Below are 14,671 nucleotides of genomic sequence, written 5' to 3'. Positions count from 1 at the left end.
AAGAATGCTGGGGATCAGAAGTGGGGAAAGGGTTGCTGCATTCAAGTCCCCCCTTGAGGGCTTCCCACAGGCATCTCATTGGCCACTGTGAGAACAGGATGCGGGACTAGATGGGCCACTGGCCTAATCCAGCAATGCTCTCCTCATGTTCTTAACACAGCAGGGAAGCTCACCACATATATTCTCATTCTCTCTCTTTTCAAAACCACAAAGCTTGATTTTAAAAATGTTTCCCAACAGAATTCTTCTTCTTCTTTGGCGATCACTTGTAACCGAATAAGAATGTCTTCCATAAACACGGTTTTCAAAAGTGAGTCCATAAGTGTCTGTGGAGGCCAGTTTTGGATCCACACGTCCTTCCACAGTGGGGACAAAGGTTTGCCAAGTATGCCTTCCTATTAGCACGTTTCTCCCTTGCGTCCTAAGTTTGACCATCTTCAAAACCTACAACACCTTTGGTAAAAGCTGTTCTCCAACTGGAGCGCTCGCAGAGCCAGTGTTTTCCAGTTGTCGGTGTTTATACTACAATTTTTAAAGATTTGCCTTGAGAGAGTCTTTGAACCTCTTTTGTTGACCACCAGCATTACACTTTCCATTTTTAAGTTCGGAATAGAGTAGTTGCTTTGGAAGATGACTGCACAATATGACCAGTCCAACAAAGTTGATATTGAAGAATCATTGCTTCGACACTGGTGATATTTGCTTCTTCAAGTACATTGGCATTAGTTCGCTTGACACGCCATAAATGAAAAGACAACTGAGTTGAGGCATTTGAGGGCCCATTGAACTATTCAGAAAGCATGGTGAGAAGAAGTAGCTGGTTCAATCCCACTTATTCCATTGGGATTGAAAGTGCTGGGAAAAGAGTTAACAGAAAGCAGAAATGATTAGTCTGTTAAGGCATGCAAGAACCTGCTGTTGACACAGGAAACTCCTAATCCTAGGAAGGGGTCTGCTTGTGGGTTTCCCACAAGCATCTAGTTGGCCACTGTGAGAGCTAGATGGACTAGATGGGCCATTGGAACAATCCAGAATCTAATGTTCTGCAGGGAAGTCATTAGGGGCTTGTCCACATATGAGCATTATTTAGCTCTCCACATCAGAACATATTTGAGGAACATATATGAGGAACAATTTCAGTCTTTCCTGTTCATACCAGTAGGTGTTCCCTTTTGCGTTTGTCGATTCTAGTATGTCAATTAAGTACTGATGTGGCATGTGTGTATACACCTTGTTTTTCTAAAAAAATAATCACAAAACCACACAGTCAAGCAATTGTAAATCTGCTTGTTCATTGCCTGGTTTTCTGCAAATCTGAGCGATCAAAGGATAGATGGATATAGATATAAATATACCGGTAGATAGATATAGATATATAGGCTAAGCTCGTGATACTTTCTTCCTGGAAAAGAAATAAAAGCAATTGTATATTTTTAGCACACACACTTTTCAGATTGCTGTCAAAGATTTCTGGTATAGAGTTTTTTAATGTAGTTTGCTTGGGTAGTTTCTAGTTTTGTGCAAATCTGAGGGATCAAAAGAAAAAGTAAGTCCTCCATTTGGGAGTGCCCCAGAAATAGTAATGAGTACAGATGGAAAAGAAAAGAAACCATTGACAAAGTAATGGGCATGGAAAGAGGAGTAGCAGAAAGTGGCCATTGATTCATCCACCCAAAAAGACAGAAATGGATTGTCTGCGACTCCAAATGCAGTGGCTTGGAGACTGATTTCCCCCATTTATTGGGTTGTTCCCATAACAGGTAAACCTAAATTTACTGGGGGGAACCCACCTCACTCTACAAGTAGTGAAGGTTCCTTGCTTCAAAACTTTGCCCTCCAGGAGTTAGAAGGTGGCAGGAAGGGACAGAGCTTTGTGCCTTATTCCTGCCACCCCTGTTCATCTGCTGGCTTTACTCATGAGCAGGATGGCCAAACAGGGCTCATGTCTAACATTTACCAGACACAGAAAGGTGAAAACACATGTCCAATGTTATTCCGCACGGAATAAGAGACAACTGAAGAAGGAACCCAGGCCAAATATTTATATTTAAAGGTGCGCTGTAAAAACACACGCCTTGTTTAAAAACCCTGGCCTCAAAACCAGCGTGTTCATTATGCATAGTGGAAAAAGGCAATTAAAATGTAATGGAGCTTGCTGAAAGAACACTCCAGGCCAGCACTCGAGGCGAATGTGTTATTTGAGCAAATAGGAGAGTGTGAAAGATAGACTTCATTTCTAACTTGCAATTCTCTGGTCCTGTTCACTCGAGGATTTCAAAACAAGATGTGAAAATAAATAGAAACCTCACAGACCCCCCATTTGAAAGGTGCAGGTTTTGTTCAATGGTGGAAGCTGCCAGGTAGTTTGGGCCAAGGGTGGGTGCCAGGGGCCCACCCTCCCACAATACAGATCACAGGGAGTCGGAGAGACACAGTGACTTGCTTGCCGCTCCAGGTTCCTCTTCAAGGCCAGTGCCAACCCCTCCTGCGGGCACAGCTGCACCCACAGAGAGAATGACCATGCCCTACGTTTTCTAAGGAACAACCTGAATAGACAATAAAAGCAGCTTTCCAGTCCTGCTGAACTTTGAACCCCCATGCCTCCACCATATGTATCTTGTCCACACTTAAAAAATTATTGGGATCGATCTTTTCTCTACATCCACCTTCTTTCCGTTTGGTTGCACCATACGCGTAGAGCACATTTAATGCACATTTAAAGCACACGGCTTCGCTCAGAGATTACTACAAACTCTAGTTTGCTAAGGATGCTGGGAAGTGTGGCTCGGTAAGGGAAAGACTGCAGTTCCCAGGAGTCTTTGGGGAAGTCATGTGCTTTAAATGTGTGTTAAATGAGGGTGCATTTTCCAGTCACAAAATGGCTTGGAAGCTGGATTCTGGAAGTACCATCCATGAGGCAGAGTGAAGTAGCCATCTTGGTGGCGGAATCTCATGCGGTGGTGTCCCTGTGGTGGCCCTGGCCTGGCCGCCTCAGGGGCCATGCGGGGGCAACTCCCAGTGAGATCTCACCAGCTCTTGGTAGAAGCCACCACCACACAACCCTGGTAAGAGAGGCTACAGCAGTTGCAACAGGCGGGTGCCCATTCCTATTTTGCCTCAGGCAATGAAACTGGATGGGCCACTCCTGCCTACCACCCCATAGTAACCTGCAAAACCCTGAGGATCTTTCCTAGAGGCCCTGTCCAGGTCCTACAGGTCCTTTTTTGTTGTGGCACCTCATTTGTGGAGCTCCTTCACCTCCACCCATCTGCTTATTCTTTTATATAGGCTTAAAGTGAGACTTTGTACCCTTTGAATATATTTCCCCACAGTTGTTCCTAAATTTGTGTTAATGCTGTTGATGCCTGCTTTTAATGGTTTAACAACAACAACAGCAAAAAATCCACACTCCCCACCCCTTTCATTCCTTTCCTATTCTGCCCTGGTTTTAGTAGTCTTCATAAGCACAGCTTAATACTTATTATGCTGTATACCAAAATTGAAACTGAGAGGCAGGATATAAATATTTCAAACTTAATGGTTTTCAGCCTTGCCATCCCTGCATTTCTTTATGTTTACACCAACAGCTTCGCACTCAGGACAACAGTGTTTTGGAAAAATGATGTCGCAAATTGAAAACACAAAGGATTACAGCTTGTAAAAAGTGACTCGTTGGTTCCAATAAATGTGAATAGTTTCATTAGAGGAGGTTGGAGTCAAAGAATGACACCAATTATATTAACAACTGATTTTCTTGTAACTCTCAGTCAGTGAAAACTGACGGATATTTGGCCAATATGGTATTAATCTAATATTAAAACGTGGCTTTATTTTATACAGTAGACTTTCCCCTTTCTGAATTCAAGTGCCTGCAGGTCCTGCTTGCAGGCTTCCCAGAGGCTTTTGGTTGGGTATTGTGAGAACAGGATCCTAGACTTGATGGATCTTTGGGCTGGTCCAGCAAGGCTCTCCTTATGTTCTAATATACCTCAATAAAAAATCATGCTAAGGAAGTTTTAGGGCGCAACAACCAGGGTACACTGGGTGCTGCACTGCAGGGGATGCCAAAATGATGGTGTACAGTGCAGCACAAGAGGCAATGTGTGTGTGTGTGTGTGTGTGTGTGTGTGTGTTTGTGTGTGTGGATTTTAGCATCACACAGGATGCCACTAAAATTTGCAAGCCCAAAGTCTGCCACTGCTGTTCTTCCTTTGGATTATACAGTGATACCTTGGGTTACAGACGCTTCAGGTTACAGATGCTTCAGGTTACAGACTCCGCTAACCCAGAAATAGTACCTCGGGTTAAGAACTATGCTTCAGGATGAGAACAGAAATCATATGGCGGCAGCAGGAGGCCCCATTAGCTAAAGTGGTACTTCAGGTTAAGAACAGTTTCAGGTCAAGAACGGACTTCCAGTACGAATTAAGTCCTTAACCCGAGGTACCACTGTATCTCAGGGTGCTTCCAGACTGTCATTATTTTGGGGTGTGATTTAACTGCATTCCAGCAAATTCAAGTTGTGCAATTCAAGTTGATTGGAAGGTTTTGCGCGACAGACCAATTTCCCCCAAAGACCGGGCTTCCCCCCCACCCCCCCAAATAAGGGAAGCGAAAAGGAAATTCACTGTAAAGGGTGGGATAACACTTGCTTTGATGCAACATCATCTAACCTCCCTGGATGCAAATCAGAGTGAATGCTCATTAAATAGCCAACATCGTCTAATCTCCCTGGAAACGCAGCGAACCCCCTGAATGCTCAATAAACAGGTTTTCTGAAAAGAACCCTCAGCCTAATGTTCCCATTTTAACAAAAGACTAAAAAAAAATACTTTTTTGGGGGGGGGAGTGAAAGGGTATCAAATAAATATCTGTAGGATTTCAGCAGTGTTGTCAAACATTTGTATTGTATAAAGTGCCTCTCCTCTTAGGGCCCATGCAAGTCATGGAACTGTCTCCCTTGTGCTTTTTCCAACTTTTGCTCCACCCATTTCTTTTGTAGCTTCCACAAGATTGCTTTAGCAAACCCTCCGGGCTCTCTAGAAACCACACAGGCCACTGGCGGCTGGTGTTTCAATCTGTGAAGTCAGCAGAGTTGCAGCTGGTTAAGAAGAAGAAGAAGAGGAAAAAAGCTACGCAGGGCAAAATGTGGGTAATCGTGGCAAATAAAGGCTAATTCTTTTACAAGCAGAATTTGCTCGCTTCGCTAGCTTGTTATGACTTGAAGTGTCTGGCCATTGAACTGTGCATCTGGCTCATTTGATGCTATGAAAGAGATCATGTCCTGATGGACAGCAGTACCAGCCTGAAAAAAAGGAGAAGAATGATCCCAAAGAACTAAGAACAAGAGGGTTCGGCGCTCTTATGATTTTAGGACAGTAACAGCCCAGGCAAGCTGCTTTAATAAGCAAAAGACACAATCCAGACAAAGAATGTGTGTGATATGGATACTTGGTCAAAGCCGTTGGTTTTCTTTCAATGACTGGTTCGCAACGCCAAACCTGCCATTGCCACCCTGCTGGAGATTCTATTATAAGCCCATGGAAACGTGGAATGTCGGCTTGTCTTGCTGCATCAGCGTGCAGACAAAAGTTAACAAAACGTCCAGATATCTGCAAGTCTGCCGTGATGTTGTAAAACGGTTTAGATTCACACTAGTTATGGCTGGCCTGCGTTCATTGGCTGAGTTCTGTGTGCTTCTATTTATTATGAGTCTCCAGTGTTTGGGGATAAACGGAACACATCAAAATCTTTTGCTATCCTTTTATGACCAGAAGTTCCTGTTCCTGCAGCTGTACCTGTCCTTAGAAGGTGCCTTCACATTCTTTCAGAGGGGGCTATTTCCTCCTTTTATCTCAGATCCATTTACACAGAACATTTGCCCTAACCTCCTTAATCCAGTGCATCATAAAGCTCCCTTCTTGAGCATTCCGTTCCACATTCTTCCTTGTCTTGCGAGATGTCTCTGGGAATATTGTCGCTCGCTCACCTGGCTTTCCTGAGCTGCTGTGAGAAGCCCTAGAGGGTTGAGAGCCAGTGTGGTGTAGTGGTTAAGAGTGGTAGTATCGTAATCTGGTGAACCGGGTTCGCGTCTCCGCTCCTCCACATGCAGCTGCTGGGTGACCTTGGGCTAGTCTTTGAAGTCTCTCAGCCCCACCCACCTCACAGAGTGTTTGTTGTGGGGGAGGAAGGGAAAGGAGAATGTGAGCCGCTTTGAGACTCCTTCGGGTAGTGATAAAGTGGGATATCAAATCCAAACTCTTCTCTTCTTCTACGTATGTTTGACTTGGAAGGAAGTCCCGCTGTTTGCAGGATTACATCCATAGTTTCCTTTGCATGAGAGAGCATTGGAAGCTTACGGTGCTTTCATAACATTTGCTTTCTTCAACAAATATACAATCGGAACATAATAATGAAAGCACAAGACTCTTGCAGCAGACAGTAAAGCGATTAATCCCCCATCTGGCCCTTCAACCAATGGTCCCATACAGATTGTTCAAACAGCAAAGTGGGTGCAAAACAGTGGTGCACAGTCAGTGGACTAGGGGGGCTAGGGCAGTCCCTTAAATGTTCCCGGTAAATGAAAGCATTAAAATTTGCTGCCTCCTTCTGCTCGGTTTAGGAAGGGAGGTGTGATGCTCCAGCGAGGTCCATGAGTCCTCCTGCCAGCTTCCCAAGGTCCTCCCAGCACAGAGCGCTGAGTTGAGATGGTACAAAATAGTGCACTTGAGAGCATGCGCAGAACGGAAGGTGAGACGAGGGAGGGAGGTTGAACTCTGTTCCAGAAGGGATTGTTGTGAAATACGAGATAAGAAATATTTGAGGGGGGGCTGCCAATTTTTGTTTCCTCGCTCAGGGCATCATATTACCAAAGTCCACTCTGCCAGCACAGGAATGTGGCCCCCAAAGGTTGTCTATGAGCCATTGGGCTGAAAAATATTCATCTATCTGAAGAGCTGGCAGGTGACTGACCTCTGTCTGAAGGGCTGGCTTAAGGACAAAGAGCCATCTTTTGATGTGGCAGCACACACACTTTGGAGCTCTCTGCCTAATGACATCAGACAGGTTCCTTCACTGTACTCTTTTTAAAAAGGCAATGGTAAAGGACCCCTGACAGTTAAGTCCAGTCGCAAAAGACTCTGGGGTTGCGATGCTCATCTCACTTTACAGGCTGAGGGAGCCAGCATTTGTCCGCAGACAGTTTTTCCGGCTCATGTGGCCAGCACGATTAAGTCACTTCTCGCTCAACGGAACACCAAAACCAGAGCAGTGCATGGAAATTCCGTTTACCTTCCCACTGGAGCGGTACCTATTTATCTACTTGCACTGGCGTGCTTTCAAACTGCTAGGTTGGCAGGAGCAGGGACCGAGCAATGGGAGCTCACCCCGTTGCGGGGATTCAAACCACCGACCTTCTGATCAGCAAGCCCAAGAGGCTCAGTGGTTTAGACCACAGCACCACCCGTCCCTGTACTTTTTTTAGTGCCTGCAAAAAAAATTTTTTTAGGCGAGCCTATCCAGATACATTTGAAATTCATTTTAATCTGGGTTGGTTTTTTTAACATCGTTTATTTGATTTTTTTTAATAAAAATGTTTTATATAGTTGTTTTCACTGGACAGCAGACTGAGCATGCATGCAGACCACCTGGTCACAGGCTTCCCCACTATGGTGAGATACACTGTATTTCATTTTTAGCATTCTAAATTTGCATCAATATATAAAAATCAGCATAGGCAAATTTCATGCAAGCCTTTGTCCTCTTTTTTTGCGGGGTAATGCTTTTCTGCTCTTTCGGTGATGCATAAGTGGCTGGCCATCGTACCATTTAAATTCAAGGAGGATTAAAACAAATCACAGGCACGGAAGTCTCCAAGTGTATTTCAGTTCTGATCTAAATCATCCCTTATTAATATAATATTGAATGTTCCCCCCTCCCCCTTAAAGCCATTTCTTTGGAAATTCCAGTTGGAATTAGTGCTAGCAAAGGCTGTTTTCAGAGGGGATGTTTTAAAACCTAGCAAAGAAACATAAAATGTTTCTTCAAGGCAGACAAATGGTCCCAGATTCATATAATTGGAGGCTGGCATCTATCTGTCTTGGGAGAAATGGAGGAACACCCCTTGGGGGGTGAGGTCAATGTGTTGGAAGGTTGCAGTGCCTGCTGTGGCTGTAGAGACCGGTGCAGAAGAGATGCACCCCAAGGAATCTCTAAAGAGACTCATCAAATATTTTGCCCAAGCTTGCAGGGAGCTTGGCCTTGCCATCAGCCTGATGAAGACCAACATCATGGGTCAAGATGTCGCCAGTGCTCCATGCATCAGCACTGGTGACCACACGCTTGAGGTGGTAGACCATTCTGTCAACCTGGGTACCACCATAACCAGCAACTTCTCCATTGACGCCGAGCTGGAGAAGTGTATTGGCAAGGCAGCTGCGGCAATGGCTCGCCTCTCCAAATGGGTATGGGAGAGTGTCAAGCTAACGGCCAATAGCAAGTCAAGTAGCATGCTACTTTATGGAAGAGAGTCGTGGGCAACTTACAACTGTCAGGAACAATGCCTCAATGCCTTCCATGTACGCTGCATCACATGGCAGGACAGAATTCCAAACAAAGATGTGCTTCCCCAAGTCCACATTCCCAGCATGTTCACACTCCTGTCTCAGCAACATCTACATTGGCTTGGTTGTGCCCACAGAATGGAAGATGGCAGGATCCCCAAGGATGTGCTCTATGGAGAGCTGGCTTCTGGCACCAGGCCAATTGGCAGAACAACTCTGCACTTACAAACATGTCTGCAAAGGCTGGCAACATCAACCCTGTCAGGTGGGAATCCATCATCATTATCTGTACATAAAGGCAGAAGATGCATTTTAAACTTTGCTTCTTTAAAATGCAAGGTCCTGATCCAAATAGAATGTGATCCATGGCTGCAAAGGAAACATAGTTTGCATGATTACTCTCTCTGCAGATGCATGTCTGGCAGAGCAAACTCACTTGCTTCTGTGCTAGGAAGATCCCCCCTATCCTTGCCATATCCCGTTCAGGAGGTTTACATCTATTTAACAATTGCGTTAGCCAAAGGCCATATGGAAAGCCAAAGCACAGAGTGCAAAACAGGATGTCAAAAGCATGACATCATAAAAATAGATAATGTAGGCAGAGTTTGCATCCAAGGGCAGCGATTGTGATAAATGGCTGTAGCTCTTTCTATTTATGTTACTGTTAATTTTGGCTCCCCATCTGCAGATGGAAGAGAGGGAATGTGCAGCCCAGCTAAGCCCCTTCCCTCTCCCTCCTGCTAATTCATGTCTGTGAGATTGATCCACGAAGGAGCGCTACTGTGCTCATGGACCTGGGCACAAATTTAATGAACCACTCCAGAAATGAAATTATAATAGGTGGCACCCAACAGTGCCTTTCTTTTTGTGGCAGGGCTTTTAAATCCAGCAGTGGCTTTAGCAAATAGAAGGGCGGGGGGGAGAGGAAAGCCACCCACCTCTTCTATGCAGTGTTATTAAAGTCACTTAAATAACACAGATGGAGTCCAGAGAGAAAATAAACCCTACTAGCACTTTACTGAGCAGTGTATAATTTTTCTTTGCCGGGGTGGGGGGGATAAATGGAGAGGTTTGGTCTTTCTTACTTCAGGCCTTTTACATAGCAGGGAGAAACTCAACCAAACATACAGAGTAAAACTCCCTCAGAACTACACAGCCAATCGGAGCACATGCTACCTCACTAGAGATCAAGCCATTCTGCCTGGTTACTATGCAACACTTCACCTGCACCTCTTTGTTAGCTGACTTACTGATAACAGAATTAATCTATAAGTTAATAACTGAACTTAGTAACAAACTGCAGTGCAGGAATCTCAGCAAAAGCATCCATGACAGCATTCTAAGAGCATTCAGCCAAACACACTTCAGAGCTTCCCGCTTCACGTGGGAAGGCCGAGCGTGGAGTAGACCACCCTAATATTTAGTTTTTTTGTATACAAAGATGGCTAAATCAGAAAACAAACCTCCTGCCTACCACAGACAGCTTGCAAGTGCGGTGGACGTGTCTTGTCATACCGATATTTCTACTTCAAGGTAAGGGAGATAAAAGTAGAACAACCAGTGACAAAACTATCACCAGACTTGAAACTTACACTGTTCGACATTACTCATTCATTACTATCAAAACTACACGGCTCGCTAAATTAGTAACAGAAAAATTAGTAATAAAAAAAATAGTAATAAAGGGACTGGAGAACCGTGAAACTGCCTGTGTGCAGTTTTGCTGATAGAGAGGGGTCCTGTTTCGCCACCTGAGGCAAAATGGGAAGATGCCGCCCCACCCTGCTGCCAGTCTGTTGCAGCCTCCCATACCTAGGATGCACAGAGGTGCCTGTCAAGCGGTGGTGGCGATGGCAGGTTCCAGTGAGATAGCTTGAGATCTTGCAGATGGCTGGCACTGTGTGTGTGTGTGTGTGTGTGTGTGTGTGTGTGTGACAGAGAAAGAGGCAGAGAGAGAGAGAGAGAGAGAGAGAGAGAGAGAGATTCCTGGACTGCAGCAGGTGGCAAGGAGAAGGAAAATGTCTCTTCTGAAGCTCTGGTTTGCACTGGGAGGAAATCTCCCACCAGGGATGGGTAAATCTGTCATTTAAGGTTTCTCTCAATATCTCAATCCTATTTTTTTTTTTTTTACAAAAAAAACCCCTAAAGAAAATTCATCAACATGTTAGTGTGAATTTCTCTCTGTTCACAATTTTGCCTAATACAGACATTTCCCCCCAATATATTTTTGTACGCTTTCACTAATCTAGTCATATTCATTTATTTAATTGCAAATTTCAAAGAACAGCTGTGCTTTGTTATTGTATTGTTTCAGAAATAATAATAATAAAATTATTATAATTAATTCATTATAATATAATCACAACATATTAATTATTATTATTATTATTATTATTATTATTATTATTTATTATACCGCCCTGTACCTGTAGATCTCAGGGCGGTTTGCAACTTTGGTTGGTTTCTCTTTAAATGCAAATCGATGAATTGTATTTCTTCCCCATCCCTTCCACCATCCCCAGTGCTAAGGTGGAGCAACTCTTGTCTACCCCCTCAGCAGCACATAATTAGAATACGGAATTTGCTGCTCCAAGGTAAGGCCCCCAACTTGGATAGTTTTAAAAAAGAGGATTAGGCAAATTCACAGAGGAAAAGGCACTGAATGCCTACTAGCCATGCCGGATGTATTCACTATCGGAGGCAGCACGTCTCTGAATCAGTTGGCAGAGCGTGTGACTCTTAATCTTGGGGTCATAGATTTGAGCCCCACGGTGGGCAAAAGATCCCTGAACTTCAGGGGGTTGGACTAGATGACCCTCATGGTCCCTTCCAACCAGAGCTGTAGCTATGCATCTTTGGGTTATTCGTGGGGCCTGCCTGGTGTTTTTACATGAGTAGAATGTGTGTTTTTATTTAAAAATGCATCTCTGGGTTATTTGTGGGGCATAGGAATTTGTTCATTCCCCTGCCCCCAAAAATATATAGTCCGGCCCCCCACAAGGTCTGAGGAACAGTGGACCGGCCCCCTGCTGAAAAAAGTTTGCTGACCCCTGCTCTATTAAAAACCTTTTCTTATGAGGCAATAATTGATATTTTTATTTATAGACATATTTATGGACATATTTTAAAGCCAATTTTGCACCCCCCCCTCTTGCCTGCACCCCTGGGGGGCACCTCACCACCCCTTAGCTACAGCTCTGCTTCAAACTCTACCATGCTATGATTCTATGAATGTCAGTTGTGGGGAATCACTGTGTTGTTGAGCTCAGGCCCTGCTTGCGGACTTCCCATAGACATCTGGTTCCCTATTGCAAGAACAGGATGGTGAGCTCAGTAGGCTTTTGGTCCTCTGTTCCATATGTGAGCGAGTGGGATCCTCTCCCCGTACGCTTTTAAGACATGCCCCTCCACCCATATGCCCTCCTAACCCCTTTCCTCCCTTGCACTGGCCCAGGATTGCTATGCCGGTATAATTTATTTTCCAAGTGGTCCTAACGTGAGGAGAAGATTGGTCTCTGTGAGGGACATGGGACTGAGTTGTATTGGGCTTGATGTGTCTCTCTGTTCTCCCGAAGTCCTTCATGGCTCAGTGGAAATGGAACACAACAGCTAGCTCTGGAGATGTTTTGTGGAAACAGGCCTTCTGTGTACAGAAATACACATCACTTCTCATAAATCAGCTCACGTCAATCAAAAGCACATACTGCTGGGGCTGGAGGGTGGGACTGCGTTTCTTAAGTCCATCCAGGAATGCCTCTTTAAGTAGACTTCTATTGCCTTGAAGAACTCATAGAGGTTGTCTCCAATGAGGGGTTGTTTCCAACCAGAGACAGAAGATTATGCCAGTTTTGTTTCTCTCCGTTTTTCTTTTTTTTATTAAAGATTTTCTTGATTTACAAAAGTGTGTGCAATCTCTCTCTCTCGTATTTTTCCCCCCATGTAACATTTTTACAAATCGGTTTCATTTGTTGAGACATTAGGAAGAAAAGGGGGAAAGAGGTGGAGGGGGGGAAGATGGGTGGGGGTGTGGCCGGGTGGCGATGTTTCTATTTTACTTAATATATGTGGGGTTTTGTGTCAGCGTTGCTTGTGCAGGTTCTCTGCTGTTCACTTGTGTTTCTTTGGTGGTTAGAGAGGTTGGGGTTGGCCTAGGGTGTGGTTGTTCATTTGTGGTTGGCTGTGGTGGTCTTTGTTTTCATGTGTGAGTGGGGTGGGTGGGTGATTTGGATCAGGTTAGCCATATTGATTTGTATGCTGTTGGTGGATTTTTGTCGTTGTCTTATTGGGCTGTGTATGTGATAAAGGGGAGCCATACCAGGGTGAAGGCGTCTTCTTCTATTTGTCCCAGTGTCAGATTCAGTTTATTGGTTAATTTTACAAGTAAGGCTGTTTGTTTCTCTTCATTTTTACCTTCTTTCCAATTTATCTTCACGTTTCTGCTGCAATTTGCGATTTTTAAAAATAAACCTCCTGAAAATTCATCAGCATTTTAGTGTAACTTTGGCCTACTAAACAATTTTTGTATGCAGTTTTGATTAATGTACACATTTTGGCAAGCATTTTCCTGCAATAGAATGTGTGTGTGACAAATATAGACATTTTTATGCACCCCTATACACACACACACACACACACACACACACACACATTTTTGTAAATGTGGCTTTTTTGGAGCACTGCATTGCAAAATTCAACTGAGTGTGAATTTTGAAGGACTGCTGAATTTCAGTTCTCATATTGCTTCAGAAACTGAATTTGATAGATGTGTCTTTGCGTGTGAACAGAATTTAATTCCCCACCTCCTGTTTCAAACTGAATCCTACTTGGGGTAGGCCCATTGAAATCAATATACTTTGGCTAGTCATGCTTTTACTGAGTCTTACGTCTTACGCTGTAGAACAGGAGAAAACAAGCTTGCTCCATCTTCCATAGCTTAGATTATTATGCGTGCACCAACTAGCTCTGAGCTAGTGGTAGGAGGGAGCTGATTAAGATTTCCACGGAGATCTGTTTCTAATATTTTGGCGTTAAAAGTCTCCCACAATGCTTCAGTAGAAAATAAAATATATTTCCTTGTAAACCTCTGGTTGAAGTTTGTGCTAGCAGAGTGACATGAATAAGGCAGATCGAGTTCTGAGAGAAAAGAAACTGATAATACTATACTGAATAAAACTGAACAAGATCAGCATATAACTTGTGGAGAAATACTGAGGTTTGTTTTTCTTAAGTCAGGCCTGGTTCATAGCAGGGAAATGTTCAACTAGTGATATATACAGAAGAATTCTCCTTCAGAACTACCCAGCCAGTCAGAAGATGTCCCACCTCAGTGAAAGTTACACCACTGCATCTGTTTGCTAAGCTACACTTCCTCCTGTCCCCCTCTTGACTAATTGACTTTTAACACTGACAAAATTAACCCTTACGTTACAAACTGAATGATTCCCTGCTGTTCTACTTCCAGCCGTTTATTTGTTGCTCCCTGAAGAAGAAGAGTTTGGATTTGGTATCCCGCCTTTCACTCCCTTTAAGGAGTCTCAAGGTGGCTCACATTCTCCTTTCCCTTCCTCCCCCACAACAAACACTCTGTGAGGTGAGTGGGGCTGAGAGACTTCAAAGATGTGTGACTGGCCCAAGGTCACCCAGCAGCTGCATGTGGAGGAGCGGAGACGTGAACCCGGTTACTCAGATTACGAGACTACCGCTCTTAACCACTACACCACACCACACTGCCGCCCCACCAGCATCTTTCAGTGTGCTAAAGATATGTGAAGTGGATTAGAGCGCACTCAATCTCCCATCGTTGCACATTGCCCGGCACATTAGGGGTACAAATGTAAGAACTAGTGGAAGAGTCAGTCTCTTGCCATCCTGTTTTTTTTCATACGGGCCGAAAAGGGAAATGGGAATGTCTTCAGATTTTTATCGGGCTCTCTCCACAATACCTAATTGTTTCGGATTTTACTTTGCCACTGGCGGTTTGGTAAAGATCAGATGGAGATCTTGAGGTTCCTGTAGCTTTTTGCTGTGTTCGACAGAAAACGTGCACGAACGCTTGTTTACAGCCTGTCATCCACTTCTTGCAATAAGGAAACCAAAGGTCTCTGAGGTTG

General features: G+C 44.2%; 1 long non-coding RNA gene across 1 annotated transcript in view; it reads left to right on the top strand.

The window, feature by feature from the left end:
- Positions 1–268: 268 nt before the first annotated feature.
- Positions 269–14,671, top strand: part of LOC309338159 — a 599,378-nt gene continuing 584,975 nt past the window's right edge. Inside the window, exon 1 of the long non-coding RNA XR_014154771.1 lies at positions 269–376. This is a non-coding gene — a long non-coding RNA (uncharacterized lncRNA). The remainder of the gene's footprint in view (positions 377–14,671) is intronic.

This window comes from Podarcis erhardii (genome assembly GCF_964252035.2).
Source record: "Podarcis erhardii genome assembly, chromosome: 3".
Taxonomy (NCBI): domain Eukaryota; kingdom Metazoa; phylum Chordata; class Lepidosauria; order Squamata; family Lacertidae; genus Podarcis; species Podarcis erhardii.
Note: the sequence above shows the minus strand (reverse complement) of the source record. Positions and strands in the feature narration are given on the sequence as shown.